We start from the raw sequence: 15000 nt of genomic DNA, 5'->3' as shown, positions 1-15000 counted from the left end.
AAAAATATATGAGAAATATAGTAACTCAGAATGTGAACTAATAGCGGTAGAATTTGAATCTGAAAAATTATTGAACATAGTAATATATAGACCCCCTAATACTAAAGAGTTTGACTTAATAATAGAAAAATTGGATGATATATGTAGAAATCACAAGGACTGGACTATTCTCCTATCTGGAGACTTCAACTTTCCTTTCGTAGAATGGAAAGAACGAATAGGAGATTGTGGTTGTACTTATACATATAAAAAACAGAGTAATAGTAGTGCAGAAGATAAGAGGCAATTCGAAAAGCTATTAGATATGCTACTAGAATACAACATTCAACAAATAAATCACCTGCCAACAAGAAGGAAAATACTTTAGACCTAGTATTTGTGAACGAGATGAATTATGTTAAAGAAATAATAGTTTATAATACGAGTATTTCAGACCATAATGTCATAGAATTAACAGTCCATTCCAAAGCAAGTGAAAACAGAGATAAGCAAGAAATGAAAAAGTGGGAAAGATATGGAAAATACAACTTCTACAGTAAAAATATAAAATGGTCAGAAATAAATGAAGAATTAAACAAAGATTAGGATAACATTTTCGTAAGTGATGACATAAGGGTAAATACTGAGATATTATATAAAATATTAGAGAAAATAGTGGATAAATATATACCGAAGAAGAAAAGTAAACATCAGTCATGCATACCAAGAGACAGAAGGATCTTGTTCCAGAAAATCAGAAAGTGGAAAAAAGGTCTTGCAAAAGAAAAAGAAAAAAATGCATGGAAAGTTATAGAACTAAAAAGTAAGATAGAAAATGCAGAACAAAAGATTATACAATCAAAAGAAAATGAAAAACGGGACTTGGAAGAAAAAACCCTAATAAATATCAAGCAAAACCCCAAACTATTATACTCATACGCGAAAAAGATGAATAAAAGAAGAATAGAAAATAGGCCCTCTAAGAATTGAAGGGAGATTAACGAATGAAAAAAAGGAATTTGCAACATAACTGGCAGAACGATATAAGAGAGAATTCACCCCTAGAATAGATAATGAAGATAATGATATAGAAGTAAGGGACGAAAATAATGAATATTTAGCTGACATAGAAATTAATGAAGCTGATATTGTGCAGGCAATTAATGAAATTAAAAATGGAGCTGCTGCAGGGCCTGATGGAGTTCCTGCTATTTTGTTAAAGAAAGTAGTTCATTCTATCGCAAAGCCACTTGCAATATTATTAAGACAAAGTGTAGATACAGGCAAGATTTATGATGAGCACAAATTAGCATATATCACCCTTCTTTCAAAAGTGGATCAAGACTAGAGGCAAGTAATTATAGGCCTGTGAGTCTAACATCACATATTATGAAAGTGTATGAAAGGGTAATGAAGAAAAATATTATGAAACATTTAATAAAAAATAATTTGTTTAATATAGGACAACACGGTTTCGTACCCGGAAAAAGTACACAAACCCAACTGTTAGTCCACCGTGAAAAGCGGAAATGAAACAGATGTGGTTTATCTAGACTTTGCAAAAGCTTTTGACAAGGTAGACCATAATATATTAGCAAAGAAAATTAGAAAACACAATATCGTGGATAAAGTAGGAAGATGGTTAAAAGAATTTTTACACAAACAGAAAACAGATAGTTATTGCAAACGATGAGAAATCGGATGAAACCAAGGTAATATCCTGTGTTGCCACAAGGTACGGTGGGGTTAGCTGCAATACTGTTTGTTATTATGATTGAAGACATAGACAGTAATGTTAAGGATTCGGTAGTGAGCAGTTTCGCTGATGACACAAGAATAAGTAGAGAAATTACTTGTGATGAAGATAGGAACGCTCTACAAAGAGACCTTAACAAAGTACATGATTGGGCAGAGGAAAATAGGATGTATTTAACTCTGATAAATTTGAATCAATAAATTATGGAGACAGAGAAGGAAAGCTATATGAATATAGGGGACCTAATAATGAGACAATCACAAATAAGGAAGCAGTTAAAGACCTTGGTGTGATGATGAATAGGAACATGTTATGCAATGATCAAATAGCAATTCTTTTGGCAAAATGTAAAGCAAAAATGGGAATGATGTTACGGCACTTCAAAACAAGAAAAGCTGAACACATGATTATGCTTTATAAAACATATGTTCGTAGTCCACTTGAATATTGCAATATGATATGGTACCCACACTATCAAAAGGATATTGCACAAATAGAGAGTGTACAAAGGTCCTTTACAGCTAGAATAGAAGAAGTTAAAGACCTTGACTACTGGGAAAGACTACATCCTTAAAATTATATAGTATAGAAAGGAGAAGAGAACGCTACATGATAATTCAGGCATGGAAACAGATAGAAGGAATAGCAGAAAACATCATGGAACTAATATATCGGAAAGAGCAAGCAGAGGTAGATTAATAGTGCCCAAAACTATACCAGGAAAAATAAGGAAAGCACACAGGCACATTAATCCACTACACACCAGCATCGATAATGCAGCGTCTTTTCAATGCGTTGCCAGCTCATCTGAGGAATATATCAGGAGTGAGCGTAGATGTGTTTAAGAATAAGCTCGACAAATATCTAAACTGCATCCCAGACCATCCAAGATTGGAAGATGCAAAATATACCGGAAGATGTACTAGCAACTCTCTGGTAGACATTAGAGGTGCCTCTCACTGAGGGACCTGGGGCAACCCGAACGAACTGTAAGGTATGTAAGGTAAGTTCTCTCTCTCTCTCTCTCTCTCTCTCTCGCTTTTGCTTCAGAGTCATCATTCGTCTCCAGCTGCTGGTTTCTTGAAACAAAAGGTGGGCCATTATAATAAATTGAACATTTCATTGCAAAATACTATTAATTTTTTTTCGTCAGCAATGTGACTGGATTTACTGCAACGAATGTTTCATGGTAACATTAAAAGCAAAAATAATGAAAGAACGTAGGTAGAATAATAGGAAATTATTCTATTTGGGCATGGGATCGGCATAGGTGTATATAAACTTATGTAAGAAGTTTCCCGAAAAAAAGATATCAAGTCGTGGAGAACCTCTCATAAATGTGTCTTACATCTTCTCAGATTAATTGTGCAATACGTATTCAACGCGAAGCGAAGACTCCCAGTATAATTTTGTAATTTTCCATCGTGAACAAAATCTCAACCGTAATGATGGAGACTCATATACGCTCTCCCACTTCAGATCGGATCCTCTTTACTGTATTGCAAACAGGATCAAAGTCTTAAAAGAACGGGATCCACTACTTCGACATCACTATTCAATACGACTGCCCCACCTTTAAAATGATATGGGGGAAATATTCCGTGTGGAGTCACGTGTACTTGGGAATATGCAGGTGCATAGTCTTTTCACGTTATTTCTTTAATGAAGAGTTAGTCCGGATTACGTTCTTTTAAGAGATATGCATTGAATCGTTTTCATGTTTTCAGAATGGACTTTTAAAAGTGGAATTGAAATTAGGCAATTATGCGGGATTTTGTAGGTCAATGAAAGGATCTCCGTTGTTGTTGTTGTTTTTGACTGAGCTGGCCTTATGCCAGCACGTGCTCTTGCTCATAGAGCAGCCCTTAAAAGGGATAACTGTTGTTGTTTTTTTGATTGAGCTGCCCTTATGCCAGCACGGGTCTTCTGCTCAGAGAACAGCCTTTAAAAAGTCATAACTATAGTTGTTTTGATTGAGTTGGGCTTATGTCAGCTCGGGCTCTTGCTTACAGAGTAGCAAGTAAAAGGAATAACTGTAGTTCCTGTTGTTTTTGACTGAGATTCGCATCCGTATGAGTCATAAGAGAGACATTTCCACGAACATCGTAAGACAGACGTTTGACGCGAACACGGGGCAGATCTCTCGAGGTCAAATCAAATAGATGCGGGAAGTTGGGCGCCCGGGATTTCAATCTGGTTCGAGATGGCGAAGTTTTTTACATATTTCCTTCACACACATTGCTCAACCGCCTCCTCCTCCTCCTCCTCCTCATCCTCCCTCCTACTCCTCCTCCTCCTCTCCTTCCTCCATTCCTTTCAGAAACGGCTTTTCTCCCACGAGTCTTGACTCTTGTGACTCAAGTTCGCTATAGAACTTTCACTAGACTTGAAATTGACTACGGCGAGAGAGACGAGAGACGAGAGAGAGAGAGAGATAGAGAGAGATGATCACCAGAGAGAGAAGAGAGAGATTGCAATCACCAGAGAGAGAGAGAGAGAGAGAGAGAGCGAGAGAATTGAATCCAGAGAGAGAGAGAGAGAGAGAGAGAGAGAATTGAATCACCAGAGAGAGAGAGAGATCGATGAGAGAGAGAGAGAGAGAGAGAGAACTGAATCACCAGCGAGAGAGAGAGAGACAGACAGACGACAGAGAACTGAACCACCAGAGAGAGAGAGAGAGCAATGAACGACGTAAGTATTCTGCATCGATTTCAGACTTTTTGTCAGAATTTGTGTTGGCTGGTGAGTCTATTACATTCCACTTTCTTTAACTGATACCGCATTTCTGTTACAGTTTAAGAAAACTCTAGTATTCGATATTTTCACGATTACTATTTACTGAGCAATCAATGACAGTAATATCGTGAAAATGTTGAAATCCTTTGTTCTTTCATAAAGCACTTACAAAAAAATATCTATCTATCTATATATATATATATATATATATATATATATATATATATATATATATATATATATATATATATATACTATATATATATATATATATATATATACTATATATATATATATATATATATATATATATATATATATATATGTTATTATTATGAAATAGAAATCAAAGGGAGCACCGTCGGTATGTTCCTCGTTAAGTGAGATGCTTCAAGTGACTCGAAAAGAGATTTTATTTCATACAGACGGAATTAACTGCCACTTTTTCTTGCAGTTTTTTTTTTTTTTTTTTTTTGCTGCTTTTCAAAGAGAATAAAAATCCGTTGGGCAGAAGTTACTTTTGAAATCTAACTTGTAAACACACACACACACACACACACACACGCACATAAACTCGTTTTTTTTAAGTTTCCGGAATCGTCTCGTTGTGTGGATTAAATTGCGCAAACCTTTGTCCTTGATTCTTTTGATAATGGAACGTATCGTGTACTCGCCGTGGGGTGAAATGCTGTTTATATGACCGCAAATTCTCCTTTGGGATTTGGGAAAGAAAAGCTTTTATTTCATGATGAACTTAAGCTATTCATTTAGTGTGCTTCCCTTTAGAGAAACCAAAATATGCAATCAAGTTTATAGGCAAGACTCGATCGAATGTCGTTTCCTTTAGAGCTTTGTCAATGGCTCCCACTATTTTGAAGATCAACTTACATGTCATAACTCTACTGACAAAACTAGCATGAGTTTCTCTCGGACATCTCAAAGTGTGTCGTTTTTAAGAATAATATGACACACGCTTCGTGTAACATGAAAAACAGAATCATATAGATTTCTCAATGTAAGCTTTTTTCAAAAGACCCGCTATATCGTCCCAGAATCAAGAACACAGAGAACCTGAGCGTGAATTGGAGCCTCTGTGTTCATCTACTTTAGAGATTTCACTTGGTCTCTACAAAGTCGCTCTACCGCAGAGATTGACGCGGCAGATTCTCTTCCAATTCGGATCGGACCCTCTTCCCCATATTGCAAATAGGATCAAAGGCTTAAGCATTTGGAATCCAGTATTACTGGGAACATAACTCGCCTATACTTTTTTCTCCCCCTGATACGTCATGGGTCTCACGTGAGGATTCCGCACTTTCGCCCATTTTTTAATAAACTGTGGATTACGCCGTGATTTCCTGCTAAGCAGTTTTACTTGACAGCTTCTAACAATCTCTCTCTCTCTCTCTCTCTCTCTCTCTCTCTCTCTCTCTCTCTCTCTCTCAGTATTATCTATCCTTGAAATCATTAGCTATTTTTATCATATGTACAGCCTTCCAATTATTCACAATATCGTTAATAATACTATTCATGTAATAATCTTTTAGCAACAGACACGTTTACAAACAGGCCGTGAGTTATCAATGCATAATGGAAATTAGTTCTCTCTCTCTCTCTCTCTCTCTCTCTCTCTCTCTCTCTCTCTCTCTCTCTCTCTCATCAGACTAAGTTTATGAACAGGCCAGAAATATCAATGCATAATGGAAATTAGTTTTTCATCTGAAACTTTGGCTCTCTATCTATCTATCTATATATCTACCTATCTATTCATCTATCTACCTCTCTCTCTCTCTGTGCTTATTTGCATATTAGCAATTATAACTTCTACTTCCGTGGTCCAGGTGGAACCCGACAAGTTGGCGCCAACTACACCAAATCCTACAGAGAGGTAGAAACAGGACATTGTAGAGGAATTACGGAGGAAGAACCTGGTCATTTCGTCCGTGTTGGTGAGTTTTCATTCAAGATATTTCCTACTGTAATATACTTCATTTTATCCCCATTGAACAGCAATAATGACAATGATTTTTAGTACCTGAGGCATATCTAGACCGAGGGATTTATTTCAGACTTAGAGAGGAAAATAGTTGGAGAGTCAAGCATTGAATAGCAATAATGATAATGATATTTAGTACTAGAGGCATATGTAGAGTCATTTCTAGACCGAAGGATATATTCTAAACTGAGAGGGGAAGAGAAGATGATTATATGAGAGTCAAGTCACAGAATTTGGACAGACACGAGAGTGAATGGACAGCTAAGGTAAAGAACGCAGTAGTACTTGGTGGAGCGTAACGCTGATGCAAGAGGCTTTTATTAATATCCAGTGTGCTTCATCGAAAAGACGTACTTTAAAACAGCCACAAAAATTAAAAACTTAGGGGGGCACAGATGTATATACGCAAGCTGATTGCTTCATCGAAGACGTACTTTAAACAGTGTCATAAACTTACGCTACAGTGTATATACGAAAGTTGATATCACACGAACCAGGCAATGAGAGAGCTTACCGACAGGAGCTGGTAGGTTGTAAAGGAGGAAAGTAGCCTTCATCGAAGGCAGGTTAGAATTGAGGAATAGGGTGTCGTGTAACACATAACCGTACTGCTATTGAATTATTGCTGCGGTTTGTTGCGAGCTGTAAAAAAAAAGAAGAAAAAACAGGGAGTTGGGACCGAAAAGTAACGTAAATAGCTGTTTGAAAACAGAGATCAGATCTCGAAATTGCTGCTTACTGTGTTAGAATTTTCCTCTTTGGTTACAAATTTCAGCGAATAACGAAGAAGATAAGACTAAGCTGAAAAAAAAAAAAAAAAAAAAAAAAACACACACACACACAGGGAGTTATGACCGAAAACTAACGTAAATAGCTGTTCGGTAACCGAAATCAGATCTCGAAATTGCTGCGTATTATGTTTGCATTTACCTTTTTGGTTACGAATTTCAGAGATTAATGAAGAACGCGAAACCCTCCGACTCAGTGGCTGGCAGCCCGATGATAATAATCGATGCGAGCCTGCAACAGGTAACCGGAGTTCGCTCACAAGTTCCTAAATCACATTTCATGCTTAACCATTTCTCGGTCCTTGTTTTTAAAAAGTGGCGCTTTCATCATATTGGGAACTAATTTCTTGAGTTGAGCTGTATGATGTTTGAAACCAATACCTGTCAAACTTCAAACATAGGTTAATCATAATGAACAGTTGCAGATTTTGTAAAGCTATTCATTAGAAATCACGATTCGTCCTCATTGTTTTAATCTATGACAGCCTAATATGTCCTTAACGAACCAATTGTGATTATTTTTGCCATATATATAAGACGGTGAAGTCAATACTGTAATCTATACACAAGTTTTTTTTTTTTTTTTGTTTTTTTACTTTCACGTTATTTTCAAAAGCCCCGCTAAAGAATTGTAGTCCCTACCTGATCAAGGATACCCCCACCGGAATAGATGCAATCTCCAGCAGTATATATTTACTTAACCCAAATGTTTTCTAAGAACCATTGTAGACATCTGTTGGATATAGAAGATCCTCATCAAATCAGCAGACGTTCATCAAACGATTGGATCAATTTTACCCACATACGAATCCTCAGAAAATTTTTCAAGAATTATCATTAGCCAACAGACATACCACTCATGTCCAATATCCGTATCCTTTCTTGTCTAACAACTATCAACAAGCTCGCCTCAGTGGCGTGATCGCTATGGCCTGGCCTGCCACCTCAGTGGCCGCGAGTTTGATTCTCGGGCATTCCACTAAGGACTTAGAGATATGTATTTCTGGTGATATAAGTTCACTCTCGACCTGGTTCGGAAGTCACATAAAGCCTTTGGTCCCGTTGCTGAATAACCGCCGGTTCCATGCAACGTATAAACAACGTAACAAACAAATCACATCAAATCACATCCAAATCACATCACAGACTCCTTGTTGAAAAAGGGAGCTAAAGCACGCTTTCGAAAGTTCTAAGTTATGTACGTCAAAGTCTGGCATTTGAATTACTTGTAGATATAATTCTCCAATAATAAGATTAATGCATTTGGAAATTTCATCGGTGTAACAAGCAAGCATACAGTCATGGCAGAAGGATCGGTACCACAACTGTAAGCACTCCTTTCCGCACTAGGAAAAGACACACGATCACTGGATGAACTGATAATAATAGCGAGGACACCAGGCTATAGTAGATTCACATCAGCTTTGCATTTGACGTCTAGGCCCAGTCCCTTACGACGCTCCTGACTGGCTGTTGATAAGCCAATGACAGGGCTGGAAACTCTCAGTCTCAGGAGAGATGGAACACACATCCTATCTATGTGAACTCTCTCGAGAGAGAGACTGAGTTTCCAGCCTTGTGATTGGCTTATCAACAGCCAATCAGGAGCGTCGTAAGAGACTGGCGTAGACATCAAATGCACGGCTGATGTGAGTCTGCTATAGTGCTGGGGTTTAGAACCGCCTTGTAGTTCTTAATAACGTAACTGATAATAGCACTATTTCAGAGACTTTTTAAAAAAAGCGCAATCAAGTCACACATCCCTTTGTTCCGTATTTTCCCAGTGACTAATTGATTAACAGCTGACGGGAATTTTTCTTCTCACCCGTGATTAATTTCGTTCCACTTATATATATATCATATATATATATAAATAAATATATATATATATCATATATATATATATATATATATATATATATATATATATATATATATATATATATATATATATATATATATATATATATATATATATATAATGTTCGTGTATGTATGTGTGTATATTCACCAGACGATGTTTCCAGAATCTGCTTCCCATCTGTATCTAATTTCTTTTTCTCTTTTTTTTTATAGCAGCCCTCTTGAGTCGAATTACTACCAACAGAGGGTTTAAAAGATTGTCCCTGAGAGTCAAGGTATCCAAACAGTGGTAATTCGTACTTATGTTAAAATGCTATCCGCAGTCGCTAGATGTCTAAGCATATTTCTGTAGAAACCGAAACAGCGTAATGTGCTGTTTTACGATTCAGGTCACGAGTCTGTGACTGGAATATTTGCAGCAGGAACTCGAGTGGCTTTCTCGTCCTTCTCTCCCTCGGAGTAATTGACTTTACGAATAAGTTAACGACACTTGGCAACTGATGAAACAGTTAATTGCGACATCCAGCTATAGTAGTAGATTCACATCAACCGTGCGTTTGATGTCTAGGCAAGTCCCTTACGAAGTTCCTGATTGGCTGTTGATTAGCCAATGACAGGGCTGGAAACTCTCAGTCTTTCTCGAGAGTTCATATGGGTAGGATCTATGTGCTGCCTATGTGAACTCTCGATAGAAAGACTGAGTGTCCAGCCTGACTGACTATCAACAGCTCCTCCAAATGAGAATTCTAAGAGCTCTTTCCATTTTTCTTCTTTTTATCGTAAGGAACCCCCCTACGTCATGCTACAGGAGACCTCAGACGGGGGAACAGACAGCCAGCAACGCCTCGAGGGTTTCTGCATTGACCTCGTAAGGGAGATTTCGCAAATGCTCCTCTTCAACTACACCGTGAAATTGGCAGATGACGGGACCTACGGAATGTTCGACGCTGACTCCGGGAGATGGAACGGAATGATTCGGGAGTTGCTGGAACAGGTGAGGTTAAATCAGTTCAAGTCAGGTTGCATTACAGCGTAGGAATATTCGTGCTGGAAAGTTTGTACTCAAATATTGGACAATAAACAATGGACGCTGATAAAAGATTCCATGACAGAGTAGGAATATTCGAATATTCGTACTGGAAAGTTTGTACACAAATACTGGACAATAAACAGTGGACGCTGATAAAAGATTCCATGACAGAGTAGGAATATTCGTGATGGGATGTTTGTACTCAAATATTGGTCAATAACGAATGGGGACTGACAGAAGACCTTAATTACCGCGCAATGATGTTCATACAATGATTGTCGTTGTTTTAGATTTAGTTGGCCTTAAGACAGCACGGGGTCTTGCTCATAGAGTAGCCGGTAGACATACAATGACCATACTAATTTTATTACGTTGATGACCCTTGAGTATTTATTGGGGGATGGGTTTGGTAATATTCGCTTATCATGCATAATTAAGATCGTGCATTTTTATCATTTAACTTGTCATTGTTATGTTTACATGTATATATTTGTGTGTGTGTGTGTGTGTGTGTGTGTGTGTGTGTGTGTGCCTTTGTATGCGTGAGTGTTTTTCTATATTCATATACTTGTTTCTAATATTCTTTCTTATCACAATTTTGCCAAATTGGAAGGGCCGTATCAAGAGTAACATTTTCTTTATTTTATCAATTCGCCTTCCAGAAAGCAGACCTCGCTATCGGCGATTTAACCATCACTCACGAAAGGGAGCAAGTCGTCGACTTCACCGTTCCTTGGATGAACTTAGGCAAGTATTGAGAACTGGTCATGTTGTCTGAAGTTGAATATGCAAAGTAAGTCAGCAATGAAATCTCAAAATCTGGTTTTGGAAAACTTACAAATTACCTTAGGAGTGAGTGTTGAGGACGATGTGCAACAGTTGTGTCGTCAGAATGGTACTACAGCCTTGAAGTTTCTCAGGAAATCTTTTGGTGTAAGGACTAGGCCTAGTGGTGGACCGATAATGTTGTCTAAAGTTAAATATACAAAGTAAGTAAGCAACGAAATCTCAAAAAATTGGTTTTGAAAAACTTTCAAAAGACCTTAGGAGTGCTTTTGCGGACGATGTGTAGCTGTGGTCTTCAGAATGGTGCTACAGCCTTGAAGTTTCCCAGGAAATCTTTAGGTCTCAGGCCTAGGCCTAGTGGTGGACTGGTGGGGTCGGTATGTCTAGAATAATCCATTTCTGCTTTATATTCCCCTCCAGGTGTCAGCATTCTGTACAGGAAATCGTCCAAAAAGACGTCAGTCTTCTACAGGTTCCTGTCACCCGTCTCAGCTGACGTTTGGCTCTCTGTGGCCTCTGCCTATCTGGTGGTGTCGGTGATGCTCTTCACCATTGCGAGGTAAGCTCTCTCTCTCTCTCTCTCTCTCGCTCTCTCTCTCTCTCTGTATACTCCTCAGCTTTATATCCACGTTTAATTTTACTTTTCTCCCTCATTCTGTGTCCCTCCTTTTTTATTTATACCCAAGAAATGAATATTTATCTAACATTTCTAAGTATTGAGGAAATATTCTATGGAAGATTTATTTGCCGATGAAAACAGAAGAATATTCCCAGTTGAAAAGAGTTTCCTTCGGGTGAAGATTTACGAGATAACTAAAGATATTATTCACACAAATCGTTCATAAGAAATGGGCACGTCGGAATTTATTCCCCCATTTTTTTCTATACAGGTTTCAGTCTTATTCTAAGATTTGATATCTGAGTACCAGAAAAAATTATTTCTTTTTATATGCCATTTAGTGATTTATTTTATTACGTTTTCCACATTCAAGACGACAACGCTGTACAGCAAGTAGAAATTATCCCGTTTTCTATGCAGATTTTCGCCCTACGAGTGGACCGAATCACATCAGTGCGATACGGCAGAAGGAAGAATAAATGAGTTCTCGCTCCTTGGCTCTTTTTGGTTCTGTTTTGGCTCCCTCGTCCAGCAAGGAGGAAATGCATTGCCTAGGTAAGAAGCTAACTCACTATATCACTGTAAAGCTAGCCTCAGTGATGCATTTTTATAGACTAACTCAAACAACATACAGATGCTTTCCCACACTCCGAGATAAAGAGAAGGGCAAAGGAGGAGGAAGACATTTCAGGTCAAGCGGTTCAATGATCAAAATTTAGGTTAAAGAATTTTCACGCACGTCCAAATGTCATCATTATTAAGCCACCTACTGCCCTAACAACCTTGTATCTTTTTTTATGTTTTATGTATTCTTTCACATTAACCTGGTCAGTGTCTTGGCGTTGAAGAAAATATTTCACACCTTACAGAAATGCCAGAGTTTACCTATGTCACATGTGAATTGAGATGTTCCAAAATATATGTTAAAGCCCTTAACAGCGTTCATACTGATACATACCATTAACAGAGGTGGTGCTTGCAAGATCATTGTAATCTTAAAACTGTTCTTTAGCACTATGTAACTATGTAGACACCATCTGTCAAACCATACCGAAGTTGCTAAAAGAAACCACGAACTCCATTCACGAGTAATACAGCTCCCAATACCTCCAGATTGCTCAAGTTGTTTGTACCTTAAATTCCTAGAAACAAAAAAAAAATGCGGTTTTTTTCTAACCTTCACTAAACTTCAAGAAACCATTTACTATTCAGAAATACCATATTCTAAGTTCACAGGACATGAGAATTCTTATAAACACATCAAAGAGTTTATCAGGAAAAAAAAAATGCTTTTTTTCAGTCTTCACAATACTTGAAGAGATCATTTACCGTTCAGAAATACCATATTCTAAGTTCATAGGACATGAGAATTCCTGTAAACACATCAAAAAAGTTTATCAGGAAAAAATAAATGCTGGTTTTCTTTTCAAACTCTCACAAGAATTTAAGAGACCACTCACCATTCAGAAATACAATGTCTTATGTTTATAGGACTTGAGAATTCTTATAAATACATCAAAGTGTTTATCAAGTGTGGCGCTTTGCGAAAACAACCAGCTCAGCTTATCTTCTCTCATCTTCTTAGGGCCATATCTACCAGGATCATCGCGGGTATCTGGTGGTTCTTCACCCTCATCATGATCTCCTCATACACCGCCAACTTAACAGCTTTCTTGATGGCTGAACGCCTCGAAACATTGGTGGAATCAGTCGACGATTTGGCCAAGAGCCAAATCCAATACGGTACCTTAAACGGAGGATCTACTTGGAACTTCTTCAGGTAAGGAGAGAGAAAATCCTTTCGGGGAATGTGCCTCCTGGCTCACATCATCAGCTTACTTTTTAACATTTTCCATCATTCTCACGGTCACTGAGAATGACCATGAGACATGGTTATTCTCAATGACATTGAAAAACAGTTCCCTACATTTAGATTTTCAGCTCTCATGACTTTACCATCCCTTCTGGATCACACCATCGTCAGCTTACTTTTTAACATCAGCTTACTTTTTAACATTTTACATCATTATCAGACTAATTGAAATGTCATTCAACCATAAGTTTGAGGTTGTGGCAGGACATTGAAAGGCAGTTCCCTACACTTGAATTTTCAGCTTTCCATGACTTTACCAAAAACCTCAGAAAATTACGCTGTTCAAGCCACTAGGTTTAGGGATTTGTTTTGATCGCTGATGACACACGTATTAATTTCCTGTGGTGTGTTTGCTTAAGTGGCTGTAGCAGAAATGAAAGGATTGTGAGATTCATTTCACTGCTTTAAATCATTTCTATTTCTCACACAAGTTCTAAAGCAACAGGGCTGACAACTCAGCAATGAGCTCATCCTTTTCCTTGGCAAGATTTCGTTTCTCTGCTTTTTTTAGCTGCCTGGCTGGAAAAAGTCGTTAGTTTGCCTGTTCCATCGCCCTTCTGCAACTACTAGAAATCCGCTTTTCCCCGATTTTTGCAGAACGTCCAAACTGGCCATATACCAGAAGATGTTCAATTTCATGGAGTCCCAGACCCCTACGGTGTACTCGACCTCCAACGAAGAAGGGGTGAGCAAAGTGCTGAAGGGAGACGGTCAGTATGCCTACATCATGGAGTCGCCGAGCATCGAGTTCGCGACCGAGAGGCACTGCGACCTCATTCAAGTAGGACTTCTGAATTCGAGGAGTTACGGCATTGCCTTGCCTCCAGGTGAGACTGGCAGAGTATAAGACGTTGCTTGGTAAATATTTATGTAACTGTTCATCGAACATGAACTCTCCTCATAGAGTTTTACTCATTTTGAACGACTGCATTTTTAGGTACTTCATTAAATACTGCTTGAGCCTTTTGAAAACTAACCTAACCTATACGATTGTCTTTGTTATAAAGGACCTAAAATGTTGAAGAAACTTTTAATAAGACAGCAAATATAGCCATATATATTATATATATATATATATATATATATATATATATATATATATATATATATATATATATATTTATATATATATATATATGTATGTATATACTCTATCATATATATATATACATACATATATAATATATATATATATATATATATATATATATATATATCTATAGATATATATAGTATATATAGTATACATATATATATATTTATGTATTGTATAACATACATATATTATATATATAGATATATAATATTTATATATATATATATATAATCTATAGTATATTATATATATAATTATATATATATAATATATATATATAATTATATATACACACACATTACACAAAGTATTATGCTTCTCCAGAAATAAAATATTTTTTTGCATACCATTGAAATTCTTTCCAAAGATACTAGAGAAAGTGAAATTCCCACCTCTCACTCCTCTCCACCGACCCCCAACTCTCTCTCTCTCTCTCTCTCTCTCTCTCTCTCTCTCTCTCTCTCTCTCTCTCTCTCTC

General features: G+C 37.3%; 1 pseudogene; it reads left to right on the top strand.

Annotated features, from left to right (window-relative positions):
* LOC135206877 (glutamate receptor ionotropic, kainate 2-like) overlaps positions 1-15000 on the top strand; it is a 41602-nt pseudogene that overhangs the window by 23125 nt on the left and 3477 nt on the right.

Source organism: Macrobrachium nipponense, chromosome 31, assembly GCF_015104395.2.
Source record: "Macrobrachium nipponense isolate FS-2020 chromosome 31, ASM1510439v2, whole genome shotgun sequence".
Taxonomy (NCBI): Eukaryota; Metazoa; Arthropoda; class Malacostraca; order Decapoda; family Palaemonidae; genus Macrobrachium; species Macrobrachium nipponense.
Note: the sequence above shows the minus strand (reverse complement) of the source record. Positions and strands in the feature narration are given on the sequence as shown.